Source organism: Saccopteryx bilineata, chromosome 2 (genome assembly GCF_036850765.1).
Source record: "Saccopteryx bilineata isolate mSacBil1 chromosome 2, mSacBil1_pri_phased_curated, whole genome shotgun sequence".
Classification (NCBI taxonomy): domain Eukaryota; kingdom Metazoa; phylum Chordata; class Mammalia; order Chiroptera; family Emballonuridae; genus Saccopteryx; species Saccopteryx bilineata.
This window is the reverse complement of record NC_089491.1, coordinates 205,246,456-205,256,108: the sequence shown is the minus strand read 5'-3', so window position 1 is coordinate 205,256,108 and position 9,653 is coordinate 205,246,456.

Below are 9,653 nucleotides of genomic sequence, written 5' to 3'. Positions count from 1 at the left end.
CTAAGACTTGGGCCCTGATCGGTTGGCTCTGTGGTAGAACATAAACTTGGTATGTGGATGTTCCAGTTTGATTCCTGGGCAGGGCATGTGGAAGAAGCAACCATCTGTTTCTTCACCCCATCCCCTCCCCATTCTCTCTCTCTTTCTCTCTCTCCCCCTCTGGCAGCCATGGCTCAATTGGTTCCAGTGAGTTGGTCTCAAAGTGCTGAGGATGGCTCCATAGAGCTTCCAACTCAGGTGCTAAAAATAGCTAGGTTGCAAGCATTGCCCCAGATTGGCAGAGCATCAGCCCCAAACTGGGGTTGCCAGGTGGATTGAGTTAGGTTTATATAGAAGTCTGTCTATCTCCCCTCTTCTTATTTGGAAAAAAAAGAGAAAATAAATAAAATATGTAAGGCTTGGAAAACAAAGTATATATATTAGTGTATACTTGATAATTTGTAGTCACATGATGTATGAAGGAAGAAACTCAGGAAAGAAGATGGAGATATACAACCTATCACAACTTACCCCATAGATTATGCCATCAAACTGTTTTCATTGTGTTATTAAAAATAGCACTATAAAGGTATTATGACAAGCTTTTAATCCTTTTTGTTCATTTCCAGAAAAGACTACATTGAAAATATTAAGACGAGATATAATATTAAAGGCATCTTTGCATGTAATGCTTGTTTGCACATCTATTTTTTTTATGTGAGCTAATAAACTCACTAGAATAACAATGTTCTAGTGCTGGATCTTAGAAAATATTCTGATGGCAAAACAGTTTGTTTAAACTGCTGCCCCCTTTACTGGCTCTTCCCGTCATCAGTTGTCTGTCCCTGCCCCACTTAGCACGTCTGAGGGAAATAACTGAGGCCAAAGTGTGCCAGAGCATTGCTAGTGAAGGCAGTGTGGTTCCCACTCACACAAGCAGGCTTTCATACACATTTTGAACAGATCCCTGCTAAATATAAACTTAAATCTGCTTTGTACTTTGTTACAATAGGATTAAATCTATATAAAATATATTAAACCTTTACCTATTAATCAAAAGAATATTCAAGTACAATCAACATCTAAATAGGTTCTAGGTTTGTCAGGAAATAAAATGCTTATTAGGTGATACTAGTTCTGTATATGACCCACTTGCATGACAATAGAATCCCTATGGTAATTTTTAGAAACTGTTTTAGATGAAAGAGGAGAGAAGATTATGAGATTGGGAAAGGTGCTCAAGAAATACAAATGATTGGTGTATCCCAATGAAGTTCATTAATAATTAACAGAATCAGCCAGCCATGTGACCTTTGCTTCACTGTCACCTTCTAAATGTGGTGCAAGGACATCTGATGGGTCAAACATAATCTCAACCAAAAATCAAGCTGCAAAGAAGTTGAGCAACTTCAATTTTAGTTCTAAGTTTCATTCTTCATGGTAAACGACTGGACATTAGAAAGTAGATGGTACAGATGTGCTAAGTCTTTCAGTTCCAGTTATACATAATTCTTCTCATTCTTGCCATATGTTTAGTAGGTCAGAATCAATGAATTAAACATACACATATATGCACACACTCTCCATGAACAAGCACTGCAATTCGTAAAGAGAAACAATATATGTAATGACAGCTGCCCATTATAAATCGTTCTTCATATGAATATACAGAATTTTCATCCTCTCTTTATTGTTCCACAAGCTAAGAGGTAGCAGACCTGGTTTTCTGGTGCTGAACTTCACTAACCAGAGTTATCACCTCATAGATAAATACATGCTGCACAGAGATGACCGCTTCTTGTTTAAAACTGTGTTCTAGTTTTGATACTTAGCTATGGAATTTATTCTAGGATAATATGAATAATTGGAGAAACACAACCCTGCAGAAATCTTTAAAATAAAGTAATTTTTTGTTTCATTTTTAGATCAGTTAAATTTATAGGGCAAGGTTTTCTCCAATAACATCTATTTGAGTAATCAGAATGGAGTGGGCAGTGCATGAATCACTTATTCTCAGTGCCAAATAATTCTTTGGGGGTTTTCTAGTCATAAGTATGTGTATTTACTTACTTATCAAGAATAAAATATAAAAATTAATGAAAAAATTTCAGCATATCTGGGAAGGCTTTTCAGATAATGAATTGCAGGAGCATGCTACTTAAGAATCACAGATACTATATATTACATAAATAAGAAAAAGAGCAAGATTTAAGCAAATTGCCAATGTTTATTGATTTGTATTTTTGCAATATACATCATACCTAGAGAGAAATAAAAATCAAAACATTATAGGAAAAATGCTGCTTTTTTTATTTTTACCAAACCTAGGCATACATACAAATAATTGAATTTATCTCTTGATGTCCACAGAAATTACATATTTACCTCTAAGACAAAGCTCATGGATTCTTTAAACATAACTTTCAGAAAAAAACTAAAATATAAGTAAAATGGTCAGCCATCCTATGTCATTCAGGGTAATTCCCTTGCACCCTGAGGTGAGACAGAATTGTTTCAGTACAGTAAGTTTGGCCACACATAAGTGTCATCAGACTTTTTTGAAAGTCATGTCTTTTCCTTTTCCTTGGAAGGACAAATGTATCCTCTATGCTTGGTTTCAAGAAAACCACAGAGTGAAATTAAATAAGTAAGGCGTTTATCTGTCTCATACAACAAGCCCATGGATAGGAAGATACAATGAGTAGTGTGAATCAAAGTCTTCAGGGATCCATTGTTCTTCCTGCATTTCCATGAAACAACCATAAAATATGGATTTAATCCTCTTAATTGCAAGATGATTACTCTTCCAGGCATTCATCTGGGGGAAAGGCAAAGGAAATAAAGGACCATATGAATGAGTAAATCTCTCTTATACAACTTTCCTGGAAACTCTAACCAGAAGCTTCTATGATTTTGTCTATTTTACTTCTACTGTTTGGTCAGTTTGGGTCAATTCTATCTGCACCAGAGACTAGCAAAGTGAGGTTTTTAGCAGGACATATATTGACTTAAGTGGAAAGGCTGGTAACTAAGAAAGGGGAAGTAGATACTAAGTAGGCATTGGTTAGTGGCTGTCACTGCTAGTAACTATACCACACAAGATTCACTAACTTCCTCCCGCACCACCCCAAGTGAGAAGCAGGGGAGAGGCAGACAGATAGACTCCCACATGTGCCCAACCGGGATCCAGCCGCTATGACCACCAGGGGGCGATGCTCTGCCCACCTGGGTCGTTGCTCCACTGCAATCAGAGATTTTAGCACCTGAGGAGGAGGCCATGGAGCTATCCTCAATGCCTGGGCCAACTTTGTTCCAGTGGAGCCTTGGCTGCGGGCGGGGAAGAGAGAAATAGAAAAGAGAGGGGGAAGGGTAGAGAAGCAGATGGATGCTTCTCCTGTGTGCCCTGGCTGGGAATCGAACCTAGGACTTCCACATGCCGGGCCGATGCCTTACCGCTGAGCCAACCGGCCAGAGCCAAGATTCACTAACTTGATACAATGTTCCCCCAACTAACCTGCAAATTACACACACACACACACACACACACTAGTACTTGGGCCACTTCATTTTTCACTTACATTCGGCTTCTATGTATTTGTTAAGAACACCCTTTCCCTGAAAGAATAAGCATATACTTGAAAAATATAAAAACGTAAGTGCTGTTCACTCAGGTTTCTAAGTTTCTAAATTAAGTACTGAGAAGTGTTAAATCAACATTGAAATAAGACTGCAGAGAGTCCTAACGTTGCAGAACTTTTCTAGATCCAGCCATCGATTAATATTCATTTCAGCTGAATATATCTGAGTCAAGAAGCACTTATTGAACATCAACACTGTGCCAGGCCCTGTGTTAAAGTTACAAAGAAGAACCTGACCTGTTTTAGTGCAGTGAATAGAGCAACTATCTGGAATGCTGAAGTAGCCAGTTTGAAGCTTGGGCTTACTTGATCAAGGCACATGGAAGAGGCAGCTGCTGCAAGTTGATGCTTCCTACTCCTCCTCCACCACCTTTCTCTCTCTCAAATCAATCAATAAATAAATAATCTCAAAAGAAAAAGAGTTCCCAAGAAGAAAAGGAGAAAATGTTTTCCACCAGGGAACTCATTATCTGATACAAAAACTAGGCATGTGAACACATAACTACAATAGAGGACAATACGAACACAAATTAGAAGACAGTACAGCTCAAGAATGCTTCACTGCATTGAGAGAGGGGTGCAGTGAAGAGCTCTCCAAGACATGAGTTCCAAACGAGGTGAATCAATGTCAGGATCTGTTCTCAGGTTTGCTAACATTCAGTCTAATGCATTTTCCACAATCTAAAAATGGAAGTTATAAAGTGGCAATGGGAAATACATCCTCAGTATTATTTTTAGATCTATCTATGAATAAATATGCAACCCATCCCTGGCCGGTTGGCTCAGTGGTAGAGCATCGGCCTGGCGTGCAGAAGTCCCTGGATCGATTACAGGCCAGGGCACACAGGAGAAGTGCCCATCTGCTTCTCCACCCCTCCCCTCTCCTTCCTCTCTGTCTCTCTCTTCCCCTCCCACAGCGAGGCTCCATTGGAGCAAAGATGGCCTGGACGCTGGGGATGGCTCTATGGCCTCTGCCTCAGGTCCTAGAGTGGCTCTGATCGAAACAGAGCAACGCCCCGGATGGGCAGAGCATAGCCCCCTGGTGGGCAGAGCGTCCTGGTGGATCCCGGTGGGCGCATGCAGGAGTCTGTCTGACTGTCTCCCCGTTTCCAGCTTCAGAAAAATACAAAAAAAAAAAATGCAACCCAAAGTGTTGGTCTGAATTTTAATAAAATATTTGGATTACTGCTTTGGCTCACCCAAAATGCATTATATTATCTTCACAGTTTGTTATAAGTTTCATAAATATAGCACATCTTACACATTGCTTATACCTACTGAAAAACAAATAGCAAAGTAACTAATAATCCAAGAAAGTTTTGGCCGTAAATATGCTAGACATTTTCATAAGCATGAGAAATACTTAAATTTCTATTTGTTTTCTGTACTACATAGTTGAGAATAAGAGAGATTAAGTATTTTTAACTGACTCTACCATATCACAATAGTCTAAACTCTAAGTGTGTTGTAGTATTATAGTTAAGCCTCTTAATGATCAAGTTACATGTTCTTGAAGGTATCTCTACCCATTTTAGATTTTTTAGGGGATAGAATTTCATGGCAATTCTTAAAAATTGGAAACTAGAATGTGTTTCCCCTTCTCCCAATGATTTTCCATTTTCACTTTCATCTTTCCATTTTAGACACTTCCCTCAAAATCCAATCTTGTCTGCCTTGAAAAATATTTAACATTTTTAAAAATTCATCACAGTGAGTTCAAATATTCTATTCCTTTAGTTCTCAAAACACTCCTGAAATGTTGAATGAGCCATTTTATGTGGATTTTGTGAATTTAGAGGACTTGTCTAAAGAGTTATCACTACTAAGTGACAAAGCCAGCCCTGGTTTTCTCACCACATATTAGTCCACTTTTCCAGCACTTCCCAGGACTCCTCATCTAAAAACTACGCATTTTCACTAGGTATCCTTTTAAGTAGCTCATAGGTCAGATAAACTCTCACTCTTAAGTCTTCTTCTTTTTTTTTTTTTTTTTTTTTGTATTTTTCTGAAGCTGGAAACAGGGAGGCAGTCAGACAGACTCCCACATGCGCCCGACTGGATCCACCCGGCATGCCCACCAGGGGGCAATGCTCTGCCCATCCGGAGTGTCGCTCTGTCGCGACCAGAGCCACTCTAGCACCTGGGGCAGAGGCCATGGAGCCATCCCCAGCACCCGGGCCATCTTTTTGCTCCAATGGAGCCTCGGCAGCAGGAGGGGAAGAGAGAGACAGAGAGGAAGGAGAGGGTGAGGGGTGGAGAAGCAGATGGGCACCTCTCCTGTGTGCCCTGGCCAGGAATCAAACCCAGGACTTCTGCATGCCAGGCCGACACTCTACCACTGAGCCAACCAGCCAGGGCCTCTTAAGTCTTCTTTAAATAGGCTTCTCAAAAGTTCTTAATATTTTAAATATGATATTCATTTTAATAATTTAGGATTTTTTACTGAGCATCTATTTATGTTCTAGTACACTACTAAGAACAAGGCAGATATAATAAACTTCAGTTTTGTCTTCTAGGAAATTAGAGTTTGTTCAACTAAGTGCTAGGCGGTGTTCTAGGCATAAGGATATTTCAGGAAGTATATATAAGGTCTACCGGAAAGTTCTGTCCGTTTTTGGAATAAAACAAAACACAAATTTTTCTTACCGTCAATAAACTTTATTAAGTAATATAATTGCCATTATTATTAATGATTTCTTGCCAGCATGAGGGCAATTTATATATCCCATTTTTGAAAAATATTTTATATTTTGATTGGAAAAATTGAACCAGTGCTTGTTTGATATCTTCTTCATTTTTTAATTTTTTGCCCTTCAAAATATTTTGTAAGGACAAAAATAAGTGATAGTCAGAGGGTGCTAAGTCCGGAGAATATGGTGGATGTGACAGACATGCTTCTGTAGCATTTCTTCCTTGTTGAAATTTGTAAAAATTACAGTGGAGTAAATGAACTTTATCAGTAGCCATGGGTACACTATCACTTCACACATAAGACTAACATGAATCAACTTTGTTTTAGTTAATTTGCTACATCAGTATGTATACATTAAGTGATAAAAATAGAGAGGCACACATGTGCCAAATAAACATGTGCTTACGTGTCGAAATTTGTGATAGAAACAGACAGAACTTTCAGGTAGACCTTATATGTTCATACAAGTGAATTTTCAAAGCTAGAAAACATTTGATGGATGCAACTGTGAATGAACAAATGTAAATGGAAAAACAGGAAAATGCTAAGGCCAAAGAGCATGCATACAGAGACTATAGACATTCTGGGGTGATTAATAACTCATGGCAGACTTTTGTAGCCAAAGTGGAGAAAGGCCAAACCACTTTGGGATATGTGTATATCAAGAATCTTAATACAAACTTTGACTTATTTACAAATTTTAAAATATTTTCCACCAACAATAGTATGTGTTTTCAGGCAGGAAAGCAACCACATATTAGCCCAATCCGTTGATACATATGAACATTATATCTCCTAACTGGGGGGTGAGGGAGCTAGAAGTAAATGAAACTTTTTAAAAAGAAAAAAGAGGCCTTGGCCAGTTGGCTCAGTGATAGAGCATCAGCTCAGCTTGTGGAAGTCCCAGGTTTTATTCCTGGTCAGGGCACACAGAAGCACCCATCTGCTTCTCCATCCTCCCCATCCTTCTTTCTGTCTCTCTCTTCCCCTACCTCAGCCAAGACTCCATTGGAGCAAAATTGGCCCATGCACTGAGGATGGCTCCATGGCCTCGGCTTCAGGTGCTAGAATGGCTTTAGCCTCAATGGAACAATGCTCCAGATGGACAGAGCATTGCCCCCTGGTGGGCATGCTGGGTGGATCCTGGTTGGGCACATGCGGAAGTCTGTCTGACTGCCTCCTTGCTTCTAACTTCAGGAAATACAAAAAAAAAAGAAAAGAAAAGAAAAAGAAAGAAAGAAAGAAAGAAAGAAAGAAAGAAAGAAAGAAAGAAAGAAAGAAAGAAAGAAAGAAAGAATTTGAACTATTATTTTAGCTAAATCCGGTGCAAATTTCTGGGCTGAGGTCAATTGGAAACTATACTGAATCGCACTGTATACTAGTTAAAATGACATTTGGTTTGGCTACATACTTTAGGTTTTATAAGACCCATTTATTGCTTTCATCTCTCAATATGGGTTTAATCGTTATCAACCAATTCTCTGTCATCAAATATTAGTCTCTGTGTGTGCTTTTTAGACATTGATGTTGAGTTTATACAGACGTTACCTGACTACGATGAGTGAGTAAGCATCCTTTGCAGGATGTTGCTTCAACAGCTATAGCTTTAGCTCAGATTCATATTCTCTGTGACAGAAAGATAAACTGTAACCCTGAGAATTTGTACAAGGTCTTGTCACCAGTAAGTAGTGAATGAGGATATGAGCTCAGCTCTGCTGGCTCCAGAGCTGGTGCTCTAGATCAATGGTTCCCAACCCCCAGGCTGTGGACCGGTACTGGTCCGTGGACCATTCGGTACCAGTCCGCAGAGAAAGAATAAATAACTTACATTATTTCCATTTTATTTATATTTAAGTCAGAACGATGTTTTATTTTTTAAAAAATGACCAGATTCCCTCTGTTACATCCATTTAAGACTCACTCTTGACACTTGTCTTGTAAGTTCAACAATTATATTTAAAAATACCACAGTTTTTAAGCCGGTCGCATAATTTTATTTTGTGCATTTATCCATCGCACCCTAAAGGCCGGTCTGTGAAAATATTTTCTGACATTAAACTGGTCCGTGGCCCAAAAAAAGGTTGGGGACCAATGCACTAGATCACCAAATAAGGTTTATCTATATCTACTACTTAGGATGCAGGTATAATCAAAGTTCAGCTTCTGCAGATGTATTTTGTCTTCTTGGTACACTACTCCTGACTTGGGTATAACTTTAAAATAAATGATGTCTCTTTGCCATTCAATAGGAATTGTTTTGCATTTCAATGTCATCAGTTTTTTTTTATGCCCAAGAAATATGATTCAGTACTAAATTGAAGTCATCAAGAAGGCAGACCCACCCTGAGGAAGACATGATGGCAGGTGATAAATAAAATCTAGTTATTTCAGTTTTCCAACCTTTAGAAAAAATTTAGAGAACCTAACTATAGTCACCCACACAAAGTCAGCATGAAATTGTTGAACAAAAAACGCAGTTGATTAAGGAAGATTCAGTTCTGGAAGAGGTAAGTTCCTTCTGGAAGACAAATCTCTAAGGAAATAAATTTAAAAGGCACAAGAGAAGTGTGTGGGAGTAGTGAGAGTAAAGGCTTTAGGAAGTCCTCAACCAAGATATTGTTCAAGCTTGACCCTCTCTGACAAGGCTTCACCGACTTTATTGTGCAAGAGAATCACCTTGTTGAAATATAAATTTCTGGACCCCATACCCAGATTTTTTAATTTGGTGACTCTGAGGTTGGATCCAAGAATATGTCTTGCTAATAATTTCCCAGGTGATATTGATACTGCTAGTATTACATCATTTTGAGAACCACTGCTTTATAGTAATGGCTCTCAATACAGTAAATACAATAAGAAGGTGTATTCTTTGAGATATCCACATTGTAAAGTGATGTCTTTATGATTAGAATCAGAGTAGATGCTAGAGATAAAGCCTAGAATGACTAAATATTGAGTGATAGCAAGAGAAGAAAAAAAAGAGGAAGAAAATCTACCAAAAAGTATCTCAGCTCCAGGAGCAGTAAACAACCTGTTTATTAAGTGTTGTTCAGCTAAGATAACAAAAAGGATACTAACCAAACCAGAATTGGTAACCACCCTTGACTAACATTGTTAAAAATAAAACAATGAGAGAGAACACCTCCCCCATGTTGATGGTATTACAGGGAAATCTATATATTAGTTAAAATTAGATAAAGATTAGGACTCTATCCTATGTAAAATAGTGAGTCCAAAATATTTTTAAACTGAAACATGACCTATTAGATCTGAATTTTAAGTAATGAGACATATATTAATCAGGATTCTCTCAGTTGAAAAAGAAACTGAATTCAGACTCACTT